This window comes from Mixophyes fleayi, chromosome 1 (genome assembly GCF_038048845.1).
Source record: "Mixophyes fleayi isolate aMixFle1 chromosome 1, aMixFle1.hap1, whole genome shotgun sequence".
NCBI classification, from domain to species: Eukaryota; Metazoa; Chordata; class Amphibia; order Anura; family Limnodynastidae; genus Mixophyes; species Mixophyes fleayi.
Genome location: NC_134402.1, coordinates 303,897,932 through 303,918,251, shown reverse-complemented (window position 1 = coordinate 303,918,251; position 20,320 = coordinate 303,897,932).

Sequence of the window (20,320 nt, the reverse complement as noted above, 5' to 3'; positions counted from 1 at the left end):
AGGACAGAGCACAGGACAAAGCACCACTGGACTCAGCAGGACAGAGCACTGGACAAATCACCACTAAACTGATCAGCAGGACAGAGCACAGGATCTCAAAGGAAACCACTGAAAAGCAGGACAGAAGCTCCCTAACTACAACCTCCCTCACGAGCGGTGAATTTATGACATCCGAGTCTCGCGAGATCCGACGCGAGACTTGGATGTCATAGCCTCATTTTGGATTGCTTTGGCGGATTGCTTTGCTCGGATCCCGTCGGATCCGCACTGTTCGGGTGGGCTCGGATTAGCGCAATCCGAGCCCGCTCATCACTAGTTTTGGTTTTGGTTTTGTTTGGTTTTGGATGTTTTTGGGCATAAAATAACCTAATTTAGTGCTCCACCTGTTTCTTTGATAAGTAAGGTAATTCTAAAGCTAATAAATTAGGAATAAAACAATTTAATCCCTGGTAGGCCGTCCTTAATTCTGCACACAAACCTGATTGTCTTCCTCTCCATCTTAGCCCAGTGGTTTCCAAACTTTTGCAGTTCGCGGCACCCTTAGAGTCTCCAAATTTTTTCAAGGCACCCCTCCGAAATAATTACTGAGCAGTCCTGTTTTAGAAGTAGTTGGGTCAAAAAATTTTAATAAGTATTTAGGTCACGACAGAAATACTTATTTAGTTGTATGCAAAAATGCCCCTCTGCATCCAGACACTCTGCCCCCTCTGTATCCAGGCACACTGCCCCCTCTGCAACCAGGCACACTGCCCCCTCTGCATCCAGGCATACTGCCCCCTCTGCATCCAGGCACACTGCCCCCTCTGCATCCAGGCACACTGCCCTCTCTCACGTTGCCCCCTCTGCCCTCTGTCCCCTCCTCTGCCCTCTCTCACGCTGTCCCCCTCCTCTGCCCTCTCTCATGCTGTCCCCCTCCTCTGCCCTCTCTCACACTGTCCCCCTCCTCTGCCCTCTCTCACGCTGTCCCCCTCCTCTGCCCTCTCTCACGCTGTCACCCTCCTCTGCCCTCTCTCACGCTGTCACCCTCCTCTGCCCTCTCTCATGCTGTCACCCTCCTCTGCCCTCTCTCACGCTGTCACCCTCCTCTGCCCTCTCACGCTGTCACCCTCCTTTGCCCTCTTACGCTGTCACCCTCCTCTGCCCTCTCATGCTGTCATCCTCCTCTGCCCTCTCACGCTGTCACCCTCCTCTGCCATCTGCCCTCCTCCTCTGCTTTCTGTCCCCCTCCTCTGCTCTCTGTCCCCCTCCTCTGTCCCCCTCCTCTGCCATCTGTCCCCCTCCTCTGCTCTCTGTCACCTCCTCTGCTCTCTGTCCCCTCCTCTGCTCTCTGTCCCCCTCCTCTGCCATCTGTCCTCCTCCGCTGCTCTCTGTCCCCCTCCTCTGCCCTCTGTCCCCCTCCTCTGCTCTCTGTCCCCTCCTCTGCTCTCTGTCCCCCTCCTCTGCCCTCTGTCCCCCTCCTCTGCTCTCTGTCCCCCTTCTCTGCCATCTGCCCTCCTCCTCTGCCATCTGTCCCCCTCCTCTGCCATCTGTCCCCTCCTCTGCCATCTGCCCTCCTCCTCTGCTCTCTGTCCCCCTCCTCTGCCATCTGCCCTCCTCCTCTGCTTTCTGTCCCCCTTCTCTGCTCTTTGTCCCCCTCCTCTGCCCCCCTCCTCTGCCATCTGTCCCCCTCCTCTGCTCTCTGTCCCCCTCCTCTGCCATCTGTCCTCCTCCTCTTCCATCTGTCCCCCTCCTCTGCCATCTGTCCCCTCCTCTGCCATCTGCCCTCCTCCTCTGCTCTCTGTCCCCCTCCTCTGCCATCTGCCCTCCTCCTCTGCTTTCTGTCCCCCTTCTCTGCTCTCTGTCCCCATCCTCTGCCCCCCTCCTCTGCCATCTGTCCCCCTCCTCTGCTCTCTGTCCACCTCCTCTGCTCTCTGTCCCCCTCCTCTGCCATCTGTCCTCCTCCGCTGCTCTTTGTCCCCCTCCTCTGCCATCTGTCCCCCTCCCCTGCTCTCTGTCCCCCTCCTCTGCCATCTGTCCTCCTCCGCTGCCCTCTGTCCCCCTCCTCTGCCCTCTGTCCCCCTCCTCTGCCCTCTGTCCCCCTCCTATGCCATCTGCCCTCCTCCTATGCCATCTGCCCTGCCCTCCTCCTCTGCCATCTGCCCTCCTCCTCTGCCATCTGCCCTCCTCCAATGCCATCTGTCCCTCTCCTTTGCCATCTGTCCCTCTCCTCTGCCATCTGCCCTCCTCCTCTGCCATCTGTCCCTCTCCTCTGCCATCTGTCCCTCTCCTCTGCTCTCTGTCCCCCTCCTCTGCCATCTGTCCCCCTCCTCTGTTCTCTGTCCCCCTCCTCTGCCATCTGTCCCCCTCCTCTGCTCTCTGTCCCTCTCCTATGCCATCTGCCCTCCTCCTATGCCATCTGCCCTCCCCTCCTCCTCTGCCATCTGCCCTCCTCCTCTGCCATCTGTCCCTCTCCTCTGCCCTCTGTCCCCCTCCTCTGCCACCTGTCCCCCTCATCTGCTCTCTGTCCCCCTCCTATGCCATCTGCCCTCCTCCTATGCCATCTGCCCTCCCCTCCTCCTCTGCCATCTGCCCTCCTCCAATGCCATCTGTCCCTCTCCTCTGCCATCTGTCCCTCTCCTCTGCCATCTGCCCTCCTCCAATGCCATCTGTCCCTCTCCTCTGCCATCTGTCCCTCTCCTCTGCCCTCCTCCTCTGCTCTCTCTCCACCTCTGCCCCGCGCCAGGCGCCGGCTATAGAAAAAAAGAAAGCAAACAGAAACTTACCAATCCGCGCGGCGCTAGGACCCTGCAGCCTCCTCTCTCGCGCAGCTGTCACTGATGTCAATATTCAGTGACAGCTGCGGGAGAGAGGAGGCTGCAAGGTTCTAGCGCCGCGTGGATTGGTAAGTTTCTGTTTGCTTTCTTTTTTCTAGGGCTGGCCCGCGGCACCCCAGTGACAGCGCCGCGGCACCCCTGGGAGCCGCGGCGCACACTTTGGGAACCGCCGTCCTAGCCTATTGGCAATGCAGCCATCGTCTTTGGGTGTATATTGCACCCTACACTTATAGTTAAATATATAAAAAAATGGACAAAGGCAATTTGGTTTCTGTCTCTCTAGGCCCCCCTCCACTTGTAGTAAATACAAAAAAATTCAGCCGTTATAGACTATACAATATAAATTGAAATGGACAAAGCCAGTTTGGTCTCTATAGCCCCCCCCCCCCTCCACTTGTAGTTAAATAGAAAAAAAGCAGCCTGCATAGACTGAACAATATAAAAAAATAAATGGACCAAGGTAGTTTGGTGGCTGTCTATGCCTTCCCCCCTCCCCCTCTGCCCTCCACTTGTAGTTGCATAGAAAAAAAAGCAGCCTGCATAGACTGTAGAATTAGAATATAAAAATAAATGGACAAAGGCAATTTGGTATCTGTCTGCATCAGACCCCCTCTCCACTAGGAGTAAAATAGAAAACTATTCAGACGTTATAGAGTCTAGAATATAAATAGAAATTGAGAAAGGCAATTTGGTATCTGTCTGCATCATAATCATCAACATCATCAATAGTGCCCTCGTCGCCTACACAAATCTCCCCCTCATCCTCTTCTAATTCCAAAGTGGCATCCTCAATTAGTGTATCACCGGCTATACTCGGGCTGTTAAGGCACACATCAGCAGAACTGCTGAAAGGACCCTTCTTTATGGGTACACTGTCACTAACAGATTAGACATACCACAGGTGGATGGACTTTCCACAGGGATTGGTGTCATTTCTGCGCCCTCGTCGCCTACACAAATCTCCCCCTCATTCTCTTCTAATTCCAAAGTGGCATCCTCAATTGATGTATCACCGGCTACACTTGGGCTGTTAAGTCACACATCAGCAGAACTGCTGAAAGGGCCCTTCTTTATGAATACATTACCAGAATGCTCACGATTACACATACCACTGGTGGGTGGACTCTCCACAGGGATTGGTGTCATTTCTGATTCTGAGCATTCATTATCCTCTAATGCCTTACTGTTTTCTTGCAGCTAGGCTTTCACGCGTAACAGTATTTGTGCACCACTTTTAGACTCCAAATTACTTGGTCTTGCTTGGTCATGAGTGACCGTACAAGAAGAAGGCTCAGTAAAATTTTTTGATCTGCCACTAATAGAGAAAGACGAAGGCCTCATTCTTTCTTTGCCACTGCGTGTGTAGAATGGCATGTTGGCAATCTTTTTTTTATCGGCAGTTAATTTTTTCTCAGTTACACTTCTTTATCGCTTAAACACAGTACCTTTTTTTTTGGGTGTGTGTTTTTTTTCCCTGATTTCAAAATACTATGTACTTTTACATAGGCTTTATCAGATGACGTACTGGGAACACTACCATCAGGACTGGTGCCAGCACCTGCTAGCTGATTCTGCTCATATGTGGACTGCTTTGAATCCATTTTAATGAGCCCAAACCACTTCTAGTGCAAAATATTGTCTTAGATGGATACTGCTGACAAATATGACTTTTTGACAGCCAGAAAAATTAGTGTAAAACACTGGGGAATATGGGAGACCCCAAAGCACTTGTAGTGCAAAATATTGTCTTATATAGATACTGCTGACAAATATGACTTTTTTTGACAGCCAGAAAAATTGGTGTTAAACACTGGGGAATATGGGAGACCCCAAAGCACTTGTAGTGCAAAATATTGTCTTATATAAATACTGCTGACAAATATGACTTTTTTTGACAGCCAGAAAAATTAGTGTAAAACACTGGGGAATATGGAACACCCCAAAAGCACTGGGAGTGCAAAATATTGTTTTAGATACTGCTGACAAATATGACTTTTGACAGCCAGAAAAATTACTGAAAAACACTGGGGAATATGGGACTCCCCAAAAAGCACTTGGAGTGCCAAAAATTGAAAAAAAAGCCTCCTCTAATATTAGAATTGTATAGAATAGAATTGAAACAATAATGTGTCCAATTATTGCTCTGTCCCTGCGCTAATCTGGCATCACCGAGACAACACTCCCGCTGGACTCACAATAACATATCCACACAAAACAGGTCAAGGGCTCTCCCACACACAAGGACCAAGAGCCAAATGTACATTGTAGGGGGAAGTAACATGCGGCCAATCAACGAGAGTGCCTTGTATTAGCTGCTGACCCCAATGCTTTCCTGCCAACTGTGCCTCGTCTGTAAATGAGGGAGAAAAAACATTAGTAACAAGCATATAACAAATTACAACATCAACAATGCAAAGGGATGGAGGGAATTTGTGCAGCACAAGAGGCAGAATATAATGTAGTCTCTCATTTAATATAGACAAGTTATATATGTTGTACATGTTTAAACTACATTTGATCATTTTTTTATAGTTTCTATTGTGGTATGAATTTATATTTTTAAAATTACACTGTTGCATTTAAATTGAAATATTTTTATGGTGTACAGTTTTTATTGATTTTAGAAACAATATATTCTTACCTTTTTTAGCAGCCTCTGCAGGTGCTAAATAAATGAAATCCTACCATCAACGTTATCCTGTATCAAAAAACGGACAAACCGTATTGGGGACATTTTCACCCTGGACAGCACCCGTATCAAAGAACCTGGAAGTCAGGCGTGTCTTATTTATGCATTGCACTGTGGATATGAATCCATTACTATAGCTTCTGGGCTGGAGTTTCACATCAACTTATGCAGCTTACTGGTATGTATTCAACTGGTTTGGGTAGAGACGTAAGTTTACTCTTCTGGCCAGTATGCAACATTTGGAACTTTACTAAGGATTTGGATTAAAACTTTATGTCATCATACAATTAGGAACAGGATGTACTGTATTTTAGCACTTTATCAAAGGGCTTCTTGGAAGATACATCAACCTGTTGGTATAATTAAGAGTTTTCTAAATTAGTCTTGCTGCATTTACTTTATGGTTTTTTTTTTAATATTTAATGAAGTGTGAAATAAATAATTATATTTTTTTACAAGGTGGCCAAGTTTATTTAGAAATCATGTAATCCTTACATGTTACTAATGATTACTGTACATAAAATGCATTTTTACAGTTGTTCTTATTGCAAACACTTATTGCAAACACATGTTCTAGCATAGATACGTGACCATCATCACTATCACTCCGCATTTACACCTGCTCTGTGGCTGGTGCAAGTAACACGACTGAAAAACACGTACCTGAGTGATGCCCAAAGCTTGAATTGGACTCATTTAACATTACGTTTATTCTAAATGTTAGGAACAATAATTTGTAATAGTATTTATATGTGTGTTGGTGTTTTAATATTTCATTTGGTTCTTTTGTCCAGAGACTCTGGGTAATTGTAGCTGCAATATCACAGGGCTACTGACTGTCAGAAAATTTTTATTTAACATTTGTGGCTGATATCTTTCTGGAGTCAGTGCTGCCTTTTTTTATTTACTGTACAATACAGTCTTGCTAAATATACTAAGAATGAACGGAAAAAAAAGCATGTTACACTAGTTAAGAATTTGCATTACTATTTCCTCATTTATTGAAAAAGAGAGGGACATATGTAAATAAAAATAAACAGATAGAGACCTTTAGAAAATTCCTATAAAGCTATACAAATTAAAAACAGAGACAGAGGCAATAAGATTCTAGTTCTTTTGAGATAAAGGGTCATTTACACACTATGGGCCTGATTCATGTTCAAATGCAATCTGTATGCAACTTGCATTTAGAAAAAGAGCACGGAACTTGAGCTTAGTTCTGACCGTATTCAAAGCCATGCGGATCTCAAGATACGTTTCAGTTTGAATCTGGGTATAAGTACGCTCTGAGTAAAGTTTCTTAATGTATGTTAACAGACAGAACACAGTGCAGGATTCACACATGCATATGTGCAACATAAAGTTCCATCAGAACGCTGGCAAAAAAATATTCTAACAAATAAATTAACAACTCATAATACTATAATTAATAAAAATGTGTTTGTTTTTCTTTTAAATTATTTACTTCTTTACATTTAATAATCAGGATTTTCTTAATGCAAACTGTACATCCAATGCATTTTTATATTCTCTCTTACTTGCATGCAAATATTCTTTACTATCTAGTTGCATGCATACATGTAGTTTTATTTTAATACAAAGATGCTGCCGTGTCAGTCATCATTATCAGTCGACACTTACACCTGCCATGTAGCTGGTGCAAATGATATTGTTAAAATACACGTATTTTAGAGAAACCCCTAGTACATGAATAGGGAGCATCTGCATCTGAACCCCCAATTTCCCACATTCGTTCACCTCTTCCCACCCCAGTTCCGTCATTCAAGTTAGACAGTCATAAGTGCCATTTGCGTTTAGACATGAATTGCATGCTGCCAGGCGCCGTCTCCGCACTGACACTAGGTGCAGGAGACGGCCGATTGTCTGTCCGCGACAGCAACGGGATGCTTCCTTGTATCTTGTGGCACGCAGTGCATGTGCATGCATGGAAGATATCACAGATTTCTTCTGGGATGCTTCTCTCACTCACCTGTCGGTGGTGGATTATAGATCGCAGGTTCATAGGTTAAGATATGCTGGTGTTTTTATAGAATTGTTTGACTCTGAGATTTTAGATTGCAGGGTCTCATGATAGATCCTGCTATTCGCTTATGATTATATGGTTTTGTGCATTTAACTAACATTACATTTATTTAATATTTCTTAAATTCCATCATATTATAAATTATTTATTTATAGTTGCTGATGCACATGTTGTGCCAGGGAGTTTGTTAAAGTGCACAGTGATTAATATGCCTGAAGAAAGTTGTTTGAAACATCAGCACACTCTGGTACACTGCTGTGGAATGTGTTTATGATTCAAATTGTCATAATAATAATAATAATAATAATAATAATAATAATAATTTAATTTCTACATTTGTAGCTTTAGAAATGAAGAAATGTTGTAATCTTCTAGCACAAATGCAAAATGAGACACAGTCACCCTAGCACAATTCATTGCTATTTCGTGTGTATGTTTTTTTTCTCTATAATAGACTTTATTTACATTTTGTGGCTATTTATATCCTCAACGGTCCAGTTCTTTGTGGATCAGTCTCAATTTCCTCAGTGAAAGTGGGTTGTTACCTCCGTAGGGGGCATAGCCTTCTGTTTTGGAAGTGTGGGTTTCACTGATTGAGACATGGGGCTAGATTTACTAAACTGCAGATTTGAAAAAGTAGAGATGTTGCCTATAGCAACCAATCAGATTCTAGCTCATTTTGTAGAATGCACTAAATAAATGACAGCTAGAATCTGATTGGTTGCTATAGGCAACATCTCCACTTTTTCAAACCCGCAGCTCAGTAAATATACCCATTGGGCTTAGCGGATTAGGGCCATGGAAAAAACAGGCCGATTTTTCAATATTTAAAGTTCGTAATTGTGGTTATAAAGAAACTATAGTTGCTCTGAATTAAATAAGGTTTTCCTGGATGTGCTTTGCCTCAGATAGAATAATATATTTCAATTAAACATGTCTGCTCCTTATTACTTTTTTGCATGTCTTAGAGGAACTGTAAAAATTAGCATTATGGAGGCAGGATTGCCAAAGTTTATTCTAAATTTATTATGCAGCTGAAAAGAACATTCTAAAAATAAAGAAGTTTATTAGCAAATTGAAATCACAGTCCCTACCATGTGACAGCTAAGTGACAGTGATAATCCAAATAAGTTACACATACCATGGTTAGTACAAAGTGCACAGACAAAGGCCACATTCTGCCTTTGGTCACTGACTACAGCTGCAGAACACAGGACACATGCCTTTTTTGGCAGAGGACACAAGTCACAAGATCCTGCTTGCTACAAATTCTTACGTCATGTGTATTATTGATATAGATAGCTAGTGTGCTGTTGACAAATGAAAGCCAAAAGACCAGCCATAGAACTTAGCTGGAGAGCAATCAATCGGAATTAGTTTTCCTGCATTCAATACATATTAGGAAAGATGAAGCCAAAAGTTACTGAGTAAAAAAGTGCAAATTTTCCTATGCAGAAATAAATGATCAAACTGTAGTAATCTGTGAATCTCTCATACTAAGTACATACACACCAGGGGGTAAATGTATTAAGCAGCACTTTTTGCAAATCGACGATATACGGCGACTTTACAGGGCAAATTTAAAACTGCAATGTCATGAAAGGCAGGTTTTGCCTTTCAAGACATTGCTGTTTTAAATTTGCAGGGGGCGAGTCTTGATGATGTGAAATAGCGTCAGTAAGCCACGCCCCCATTATGTCCGGGAGTATGCCTGCTCTCCCGTGTGTCCAGGAGGAATCCCCGAAATTCGAGAGCATCCTGGAATCCCAGGAGAGTAGACAAGTATGATATAAACTTATGTGAATGAATTACATCCCATGTGATCTCAAGTAATTAATTAATTTAGTAAGACTGCACATGCATTATATGCTTACCATAAAAGAAAATGTTCCTCTTTAAACATAGCAGAACTAAATGAGGAAACAGGTTAATGATAGACGGCAGAGGAGAGCATGTTCACAGTAAGAACATGCTCTCTTATCCTGAAAGCCTCAAGTGCTGTTTGCTATTATCTGCCACCTTAGTTTGCCACACTAACCTCCCACTGTAACTGCATAAAAAACAACCTCAATTCTTGATGTGGGACCTGCACACTGATTACCCATTACTGATCCTATGGCTAAAGATCCACCATCGCAATTACAGCTAGTGCAAATTAACCTTATGTGCCATGTGTACACTGCGTATCAATTCTCTTAAAGCCACTAATTAATCCTGTGGAAACCTGCATTCCGTGAGAATAGTATTCATGTTATAACAAAGAACTTGGGTGTTCTGTCTTATCCTGCACCAGTGGAACCCCAAAATAATCCACCAGGTGGTTCATTGATCTCAGCAGTACCACACATACTGTACCAAAGGGTCTCATGTGCCCATGAAGATAAAGCTATCCAAACAGGGGATAAGCAACTTGACCCCTGTTTCCACTCGTAGCAGTCACTCTAAGAAGGTGCTGAGAGCTTCTAAGAAGGCATATGATATTGAAAATTACAGGGACAAACATATCACAGTGGCCTAGTGTTTGGCACGTCTGACTCGCAGCACTGAGGTCATGAGTTTGATTCCCAGCCATGGCTTTATCTGTGTGAAGTTTGTATGTTCTCCCTGTGTTTGCGTGGGTTTCCTCCAGGTGCTCCGGTTTCCTCCCACACTCCAAAAACATACTGGAAGGTTAATTGACTGCTATCAAAATTGATCCTAGTCTGTCTGTCTATGTCTGTGTGTGAGTGTGTGTCTATATTAGGGAATTTAGACTGTAAGCTCCAATGGGCCAGGGACTGATGTGAATGAGTTCTCTGTACAGCGCTGCGGAATTAGTGGCGCTATATAAATAAATGATGATGATGATGATGAAATATATAATATATAAGCCAGGGGAACATCACATCTCTTCTTAATGGAGTCAAACCATTTTCCTAAAGGTTCATTGTGCCTGCCATGTCTTCCCCTTTTGAAACAAGCAGATGACCCCAACACAACACGAGCATGTGTGTCTAAGCTTGCACGAGGTGCCCCACTTACATTGGTCATCATGAAACTGCCAACATGTTCCCCTCCATGTCCCTGCCAATGCCCCACTCATCTCTCAACCATGGGCGGCACTTGAAAATCCATGTTAGTCATTTTACAGAAATCCAAGCCTCATCCATTGATTAATATCTAGGTTACCCCATACCCATCCCAGGCATGACCATTTCCATAATCTGAAATGCTCATCATATCATAACCAGGCCCACCCCTGAAAAGCCTTATATATCTTCTCAGTGGTATTTGTATAATGGAGCCATGTAGTTTTTAGGCCTGTATTCACCAAAAACGGTAGCCAGTATGGCAAAGACCAATTCCCGAATATCCTGCGAATAATATTTTAATTCCTCCTGTTCTTATCTCTTCCCACTAGTCTATACTAAATTAATTAATTAATATTTCCACATACACTCTCTCTTCAAGTATTCTATTTCCCCAACTGTCTGAGTTGGGCCCCGACCTCCCTTTGGCCAGGTCAGATAATTCCACAATTTCCCTGGTACTCTTACTGAGTGCAACAAACTTGCTCCCAGGGCTATCTCCCCTCTAGTGTACCTGCTCTAATTTATTATACCAACAACCCACTGCCTAAACTCTGATAACCTTACTCTACTAGAGCCATTTGTAACCATGCCCTCATACTGGATTGTCTGATGCATAGATCACTGTTTCATAATGTGTCACAGACTCTTTGAGTCTATCCAGGAAGCAAAACAGTATGCTCTCATCACCCCCAGTATTATTAACACCATTCCTCTCTCTCCTCTATGTCTTACACATGGCTAGTCCACTGCTAGTTTGTAAAGAATAGTATGATGTACCTGGTAGCTGCTCAAAACAGCCAACCTTGCCATCCAGGCCTTCTGATCTGGCCATGCCTGATCTCTGGGCCAAGGCTCAGATCAATACATGGCTCTCCCAGATGCTGACTCCTCTCCCTGGGTCTCCTCTGCCATCTGCTCTATAGGCCTGAGGCACACTCCTTTGTAGGGGAAAAAAAAACCACTGCAGACAGTTTTCTGTCCACAAACAAGGCCCCACAACTCCTGACTATCATCGTATAGCTGGATTGACCCACTGTGCAGTACTGATGTTCTGTTCTTCAGGCAGTCTCTCATGGCTATCCTCTTATCTGATCCCATGCTATGCTGTGCTCCACAGGTGCTCCTGAAGGGAGCCCGCAGATGGAAGAATGACTGAGATGATCCAGGGGGCTTGAAAGCCTAGTGCACTTTGAGGGACCTTGCCATGTTTGACCTGCTCCCTTCCCCATTTCAATATTAATTCCCTGAAATGTGATCTCATGCCACCATACTCTCACTAGCGATTTAGCCCAAAGTTGGGCCCCAGAGTCTTTGATCTCAACTATGCTGCAGCTAATCTAGTACAGAGCACAGAAGCATGTGTATATGCTGTCACTTGCATACAATTCTCTGAGAACACTCCACACCTGCTCTTTATACTTAACCCCACAATGAGCCTAAGCCCACCACCCAGCTACTTCAACCTATCTTTACTCTTCGTATTATTATTAGCTCAGTCATGTTCCCCTTGCATGTTCCAGGATCTTCTTTTATAAAAGTGATGTCCTGTTTAAAAAGGTCTTAAAACTAGACATATAACAATTAGTTACTCACCCATGTTTTCTTGGGTTAATATCCTCCTCCCCTGCACCTCTGTTATCTCTTTGTGCCACTCCCCCTTCCCCCCACACTCCTCAAGTACACAGAGGAATAATGATGCCCACTAAGCCAACATTAGAGCCGGTGCCATTCCAAGTTTGGCCCCCTCTGTGATGCTTATTTAATCACCACCACCCCATCTCAAGCATGGTGAAATCAATGCAAGGGGGACTGGTGATGAGATCTGTACAAGGGGATCTCATCAATACTAAACCCCCCACAGTACATTATGTCATCTTGCTTTCTACATTAATAACATCTTCTACAAGCCCCATTCATTACACAGTGTTCCCTATTTTGTACACTAAAACTGTACACACTTCTAAACCCTGAACATTTTATCACTTGTGCAGTCAGTGAAAATCATTCGCATAGCATGGGTTGTCACTGCCCAAATTCCAGGTCTTGTTCCTACCAGCTGCACTATGCTAGGTAATGTTCGAGGCACTTCAGTTATGCTCCCACACTCCCACCCTCATGTACACATCTAAAACCACCCTCATTCTCCAGACTGTTATTCCACAGGCATCTACCAGGTCAAAAGTTTATTAAAAAAAAAAAAAGAGTTTATGGAGGGTCTCATGAAAACTAAAGGACCAAGAAAATACATTGACTGATATATTCTATTAGTCTTTAGTCAGCCCTGTTACAAAATATACTACCTTCTTCTTTTTTGTGTGGCCAAGCCCAAAACTATGGCACATAATCATGAATTTATGTGCAATGTCAGTGACTGTCTTCACTGCAAAGTCTGTGGACAAGGAAGGTCTGACATTGGAGCATACTTGCAATGAAAGTTTTTGTTAATTATCACTTTTCCTTCACCATTCATTTCAAAAACTTTTTAATGGCTAAAATGTGCAGCACATATTTCCTATACAGTAGAGCTCTCACTTGGCCTGATTACATATTTATATTATTTGTAACAACGTCAGCACCAACTTATTTAACTCTTTTCTGAAAGAGTGAAAAGCATAGATAGGGTTTATTACAAGAATGTGTATAGCTTATGGCAGCATTCATGAAACGCTACATGAGAAACATGACTGAAGTGAGCAAAGGTTAATGGCATTTGAAAAATTCAGGGAAAGTTGCACAGACAGAAATACAGACACTGCTAGGTGCAATTAGTTCCCGGAGTAAGAGTCATTCTGTTGTTTGTCAGCAGCCCAAGCTTTCAGACAGGTGTTCCGTGATGACAAGTCCTGGAGAAATCTTCAGCTACCTGCCTCTTTCATAACCCTTAGTCATCATACACGCAGACACACACACAGCAGTATTCAAAGCCTTCTTGCTTTGAATGGCTAGACTTGTTTTATTACCTAAGGTCAGCACACAACATGGAATTCAGTGATATTTTCCAGTATACCCGTTTCAGCATCAATCTGAGCTGTTAAACAATAAAGCAGTATTTAAATCTGTAAGTACTAATTGCAAGTACAGTTTAATATAAACTAAACGGTAACAGTATTGCAATACTCTGTATTTAATTCTACAGCCACAACATCAGTAGTTAGTATCTTATATTGCACTGCAATCATTGCATTGCAAGTAGAGCTGAGCAAAGTTGCGGTGAAATTTTGCACAAATTGCGTTTTGTAGTTGAACAGGCCGTGTGAAGTTTTAGCAATCACTGAGTGCCGCTTTTGCCAAACAGGTGTTTTCGCTGGAGATAGGGCATCTCCCTATTCACTCTAAGGAGTGACTATCAGCAATAGGTTTCTATGAAGATATCTTTTCACATGCAAAGTATGGAAATGCGTATTTAGGTATTGTGCTGGTACATGTAGCGACACAATCCTTTTTCTAGATGGTAATTAACAGTAAATAATTTTGTTCAAATAAACATTTTAAAACTGTGAATAATATTAAAATATTGTTTTTATATTTTTAAATATCTTTTTTTTTTTTACTGCTTAATTACTGGAACTGAAAGTCCAAGTCAGGACTCTCAGTTTCACAGCACATACCTATATTCCTGAACACTGGCCCGGCGAAGCGGTAAATTAATATTTTATTAATAAATCATGACAAAGGGAGATTTTCTTTTCCTCCCTGCAAACCTAGATGCACCTTTTATTTTCAGAAGTGTTTTCTGAGAGGTGATGGGTGAATCATCTAGGCACACCAGTGCAAAACCAATGCTTCTTTTGCAGTTCATAAAAGAGTTCCAGTGAGCCTGGATTGCGGTGTTCATACAGTTACATGGATGAAGGGACTTCAAACTAAATTTAATAGTTTGTCCGGCAAATCAAAAGTTCATGGGGTTTTTTGTTCAGTTCTTGCTTAAATTACGAGACATAATTGCTCATATTGATCCACTCATCATCTGGGTCAAAATTGACTCACTGTTTATTTTGCTGCACACATGCATATATAGTTCAGTCACACCCTGATAGGGTGTGATATGGGTCACTTGCAGCAAACCTCTAGTTTAGAGACACTTTCTGACACTTAAAATTTACATCAGGAGTATATTAATCATTACGCTTTTACCATATAGTAGCACCCCATAGTTGCTGCCTAGCACTTCATCAGTAATAAAAATATCTATATTTTAGAAAAATCATTCCTACTTTACCCTATTTGTCCCCCTCTAGTCTGAATCTCACTAATTATTTTTAATTAAAATGCATCAAATATCACTTTTATCATAAATGTGACTGCGGTAATTTTAAAACAAGATCTTTGTTGATCAAGCTTTTATCTTACCAAGATTATACTTCTATATGGATATTTATGTGTTTCTATCTATGTGTGTGTTTGTGTGTATACATATACATATATATATATATATATATATATATATATATATATATATATATATATATATATATATATATATTGTGGCAAGAGCCCGCTACTGCAGAAGCACACGCGTACAACTTCTTCCTTTTTATGGTTCTTTATTGTCAGGATGGTAATAATGTTTTGACACCGTATACTTGCACAGGAATTATGGAGACCCTCAACGCTTACTATACATAGTCCAGCTCTCTGTCCAGATCAGCCAGCTAGCCCAGCATTGATCTCCCTGAACAATGAAACAAGCAGGGCTTTATACCTGACACTCCTCCCACAGGCCTAGCTTGATGGACAGGTGACACACCCACCTTCTCTTTAAAAGGAAACACCCATTCCTGGCTCTGTTTAGACTATCAGACTCACCATGTCTGTTTGTTGAGAGGAAGCAGCTTTTAAATCATGTAAGTAAACCAATTTTAAACTACACATATGTTTTTACCTGGTTTAATCTCCACCTAGGTACATAACTGTGCCAATGTTTTACTCTACTTCCCTGCTTTCTCTGCATATTGCCAGCTAAATGCCTCCTTTTGTTACATATCCCTCCCCCTAGCGTCTCCAAGTAGGGGGACGCAGACTTCGCGAGGAGCGCATATTTTTGTGACAACGCATCTGCATTTTTGTGTAGAATCCCAGGCCTATGTTCTACTGAGAATTTGAAAGGTTGTAGTGCCAAGAACCAGCGGGTTACCTTGGAATTTACCTCCCGATTGTTCGGCATCCATCTTAATGGTGCATGGTCTGTTATTAAGGTGAACTCTCTGCCTAGGAGATAATAGCGCAGAGCTTCTGTAGCCCATTTTATGGCGAGACATTCTTTCTCCACAGTGGCATATTTTTGTTCCCTTGGAAGCAACTTACGACTTAGGTACAGGACAGGATTTTCTACTCCATTCTTCTCCTGTGACAAGACTGCACCTAAGCCAACACCAGAAGCATCAGTTTGGAGGAAGAACCTCCGGGTAAAATCTGGTGCTTGTAGAACTGGAGAGGAACAAAGAGCTAACCGAAGATCAGACCAGGCGGTTTCTGCAGAGTCAGACCAGGTCAATCTATCTGGACAACTTTTTTTTAACATGTCCGTAAGTGGAGCAACTCTAGTGGCGAAGTGGCTTACAAACCGCCTGTAGTAACCTACTAAGCCTAAAAAGGTTCTTAACTGTGACTTTTTCTCTGGTCTTGTCCAATTTTTGACTGCCTCCACTTTGTCTAGCTGGGGTTTTACATACCCTCGACCAACAATGTACCCCAAATATTTGGCTTCTCTCATGGCTATGGCACATTTCTCTGGGTTAGCTGTTAACCCTGCGGACCGTAATGAAGCTAAGACCGCCTCAACTTTGGCTAAATGTGATCCCCAGTCTGGGGTATAAATCACTAGGTCGTAGCAATTTATTCATAGCTGTTTGGAATGTGGCAGGTGCCCCATGTAACCCAAAGGGTAGGACTTTATATTGATAGATACCATCAGGGGTGGAAAATGCAGTCTTTGGCTTGGCCGTGGAAGTTAGGGGAACTTGCCAATAACCCTTTGTTAAATCAAGGGTTGTTAAATAATTGCTACCAGCAAGATTTTCCACTAGTTTATTCACACGTGGCATCGGATAGGCATCAAACTGCGACATACTGTTTAGGCGCCTAAAGTCATTGCAGAACCTAATTGTCCCATTGGGTTTTGGGACAAGCACAATGGGACTATTTCATTCACTAGTGGACTCTTCAATTACATCTAACTGGAGCATCTTCTCGACCTCCTTTCTCACGTCCACCCATCTGGCTTCTGGAATATGATATGGCTTCTGCTTGACAATGACTCCTGGCGCAGTGACAATGTCGTGTTCGATTAAGGTAGTGCGCCCAGGAATGGAAGAGAAGACATCCCTGTTCCGGTGAATCATTTCTTCAGTCTGTTGTCTCTGCTGAATGGACAAGGCTGGCTCTATGGCACTTCAGACTTTTCAATGGCAGTACTCACTACCTGAGGAGAGGTTTCCTCATCATGCCAGGGTTTAAGGAGGTTCACATGATATATTTGCTCCTCCCTTCTCCTACCTAACTAGTGGACTCTGTAATTGACAGGACCGACAGCCTCTAGAACTTCATATGGACCCTGCCAATGGGCGAAAAGTTTGCTTTCCTGGGTAGGAACCAGGACTAGGACCTTGTCACCAGGCTTGAAAGATCGAACAACAGCACTTTTGTCATAACTTTTCTTCTGTCGTTCCTGAGCCTCTTTTACATGTTGCTGCACAATGGGCCCTATCTTTCCTAGCCTCTCATACATTTGGGACACAAATTGTACCAGATTTGGCTTCCTGGGACCTTGCTGCTCCCACCCTTCTTTTAACATATCCATGATACCCCTGGGCTGTCTCCCAAACAATAACTCAAAGGGACTAAACCCTGTTGAAGCTTGTTGTCAAACATCAAATAGGGAATAAGAGTGTCCCAATCTTTTTTCTCTTGAGCCACTGCTTTCCTGAGCATGTGCTTTAATGTGCGGTTAAAGCGTTCCACCAAGCAATCTGTTTGTGGATGGTATACAGAGGTGTGAAGCGCCGTAACCCCTAGCAACTGGCACATGTCCTTTATCAGTTTAGACATGAATGGAGTACCCTGATCTGTGAGAATTTCTTTGGGTATTCCCAAGCGTGTAAACATCAATACAAGTTCTTTAGCTATGGTGCTGGACTTTATGTTACGTAGGGGAATTGCCTCTGGATACCTGGTTGCATAGTCAAGCACCACTTGTATATATTGGTGCCCACGTGCGGATTTTTCCAGGGGCCCACAAGGTCCATAGCTATCCGTTCAAAGGGAACTTGTACTATTGGTATTGGAATGAGAGGTGCCCTGTACATGGGTTTGGGACAGGTTCTCTGACAAATGGGACAGGACCGGCAATACTTTTTCACTGCCATGTGTACACCGGGCCAGTAAAACCTAAGCAGAACTCGTTCCCGTGTTTTATCCTCCCCTAGGTGTCCTCCACAGACATGTGTATGGGCTGCTTTTAACACTAGGGTTACATGGACCTGAGGAACCATTAATTGTTCTACTTTTTCCACCTGTACAGTAGCAACTCTATATAGAAAATTATTTTTAACAATAAAATATGGTATACCTTCTGCAGGCTGGGCGGTTTTTGCTACCCCATTTACCTTAGTCACACTTTTGAAGGCATGTTCCAAAGTGGCATCATTAAGTTGGTCTCAAGCAAACAAAATTGGTATTGTGGACCAGTCCGCATCTTCACTGACAGGCGGGGTGGGCTCATCTGCGACATCACCGACCAATGCTAGTTGGGACTGTCCATGTTTCCCCACAGTTGGATGCTTTTGTGGAACTCCTGCTGTGACTCCCAGGATGGCATTCCGGTTTGGCGGTTCCCAAAGATCGATGTCCAGATGTTGTGGATTCTTAGGTGGTTCCTTTAAGACCGGGCTTCCGACCGTTGCATCAGTTGCCGGCATGTCCGGCCGGATCCGCTCACCGAGGACATCATTAAACAGTGGGAAGTCTCGCCCCAAAATGAGTGGATATGGGATTTTAGGTGCTATGGCAGCTACCACCATAACAGTTTTGTCTTTGAGTGTGACTGGTAGTATTGGTCTTTCATACTCCTCTGTTGTGCCATGTACGCAAAGAACTTTCACTTTGGGCAACCGAGAAGTTATGGTTTCGGGTAAAGCAGAGCTGGAAACCAATGAGAGTTCACTCCCCGAGTCAACCAAGGCCAGAACAAGGTTTTGGTTGATTAGCACAGTCACCCGGAACAAACAAAGACTTCCTGATGTGGGACTCATGGTAAAACAGCTTGGAAATGCAGGTCCAATATGTGCTACAGAACAGTCCATGGGTTCCTGTAGTTTAGGACACTCTGCCTTAAAGTGGCCTGGCTCACCACATTCAAAACACTTCAGATCAGACAGCTTTGCACCTGGCCCTCTGTCCATAGCCGTTTTGCCATTGGGCCCTGTGGCAAGGATTGTCAAACCTGGCTTTTGGCGTGGCAGCGGCTTTGGCACAAATGCAGGTTCTTTAGTCATTTGCTGTAGCGCACAAAACCTTTCTACGACGGTGGCAAGCTCTTCATAAGTTTGTGGGTCTGATTGCAGAACCCACCTTTGCAAATCGCGGTTCAGCCCCCGGATGCAGTGATCTATCGCGAGAACTTCAATAATCCGAGAAGGCGAATTCTCCTCAAGCTGCAGCCATTTCTTTAAAATTTTAGAATGCTCAGCCACTTGCGCTCTGACCGGTTTTTCTTTATCATAGCGCCATTGGTGATAGCGCTGGGCTCGGCCTGGCCCGGAAACTCCAATGCGAGCCAATATCTCAGACTTTAGACACAGATAATCAGAGACCCATTCCTCATCTAGATACATATAAGCTCGCTGAGCTTCACCAGTCAGATATGGTGCCAGTCTCTCAGCCCAATCTTTAGGAGGCCATTTTGCTCTTTTTGCAAGTCTCTCGAAAGACACCAGATATGCTTCTACGTCATCAGCTGGTGACATTTTCTGGAGAACAGGACCAGGTGGATCATTTCTGTCATGCCTCACCTGGCTCAACTCTTCTCTTAAGAGCCTTGTATTTTCCACCTGTGCCTCGGCGACTTGTAGCATCTGAGATTGCTGCTGTTGCTGCGCAGCGGCCACATTCACGAGGGTTCACAGTACTTCCTCCATGTTGACGTCTGCGTGGGTTGGGTAGCGGAAACTTGCTTCCCGGAGCATCCCACTCCTGACACCACTTGTGGCAGGAGCCAGCTAAATGCCTCCTTTTTGTTACAATATATATATATATACAAGTTAACCCGTGCATGATACTCATGCATTCTAGTCAAGTCAAGCTACTTAAGGTCTTAAAAAGGTTCTTGTCATGCATTTGGGCCTAGCCCAGGCCTCCTCAGGGGAAGAGCGTTACTTCCCGACGCAAGCGCCCTTTTTAATGTGTGTTCATGAGGTAAAATTACCTCACGAAAATGAGTTTGAGCCCTCAACTCGTAAATTTAGCCTTTACTACCCCTCCCACGGGGGGAAGGGGGGATGATGGAAGTTAACTGACTTCACTATTCTAATTTTTTTGTCAAATAATGTCAGTATACCAAATTTCAGGTCAATTGGATGAGCCCTTTCTGAGAAAATAGTTTTTTCCACACACACACACACACTAACACACGCCGCTAGGCTTTTACTTTTATATATTAGATAATGCTAAGAATTTAGTAGGTCAGTGTATAACTCCACCCAGCAGG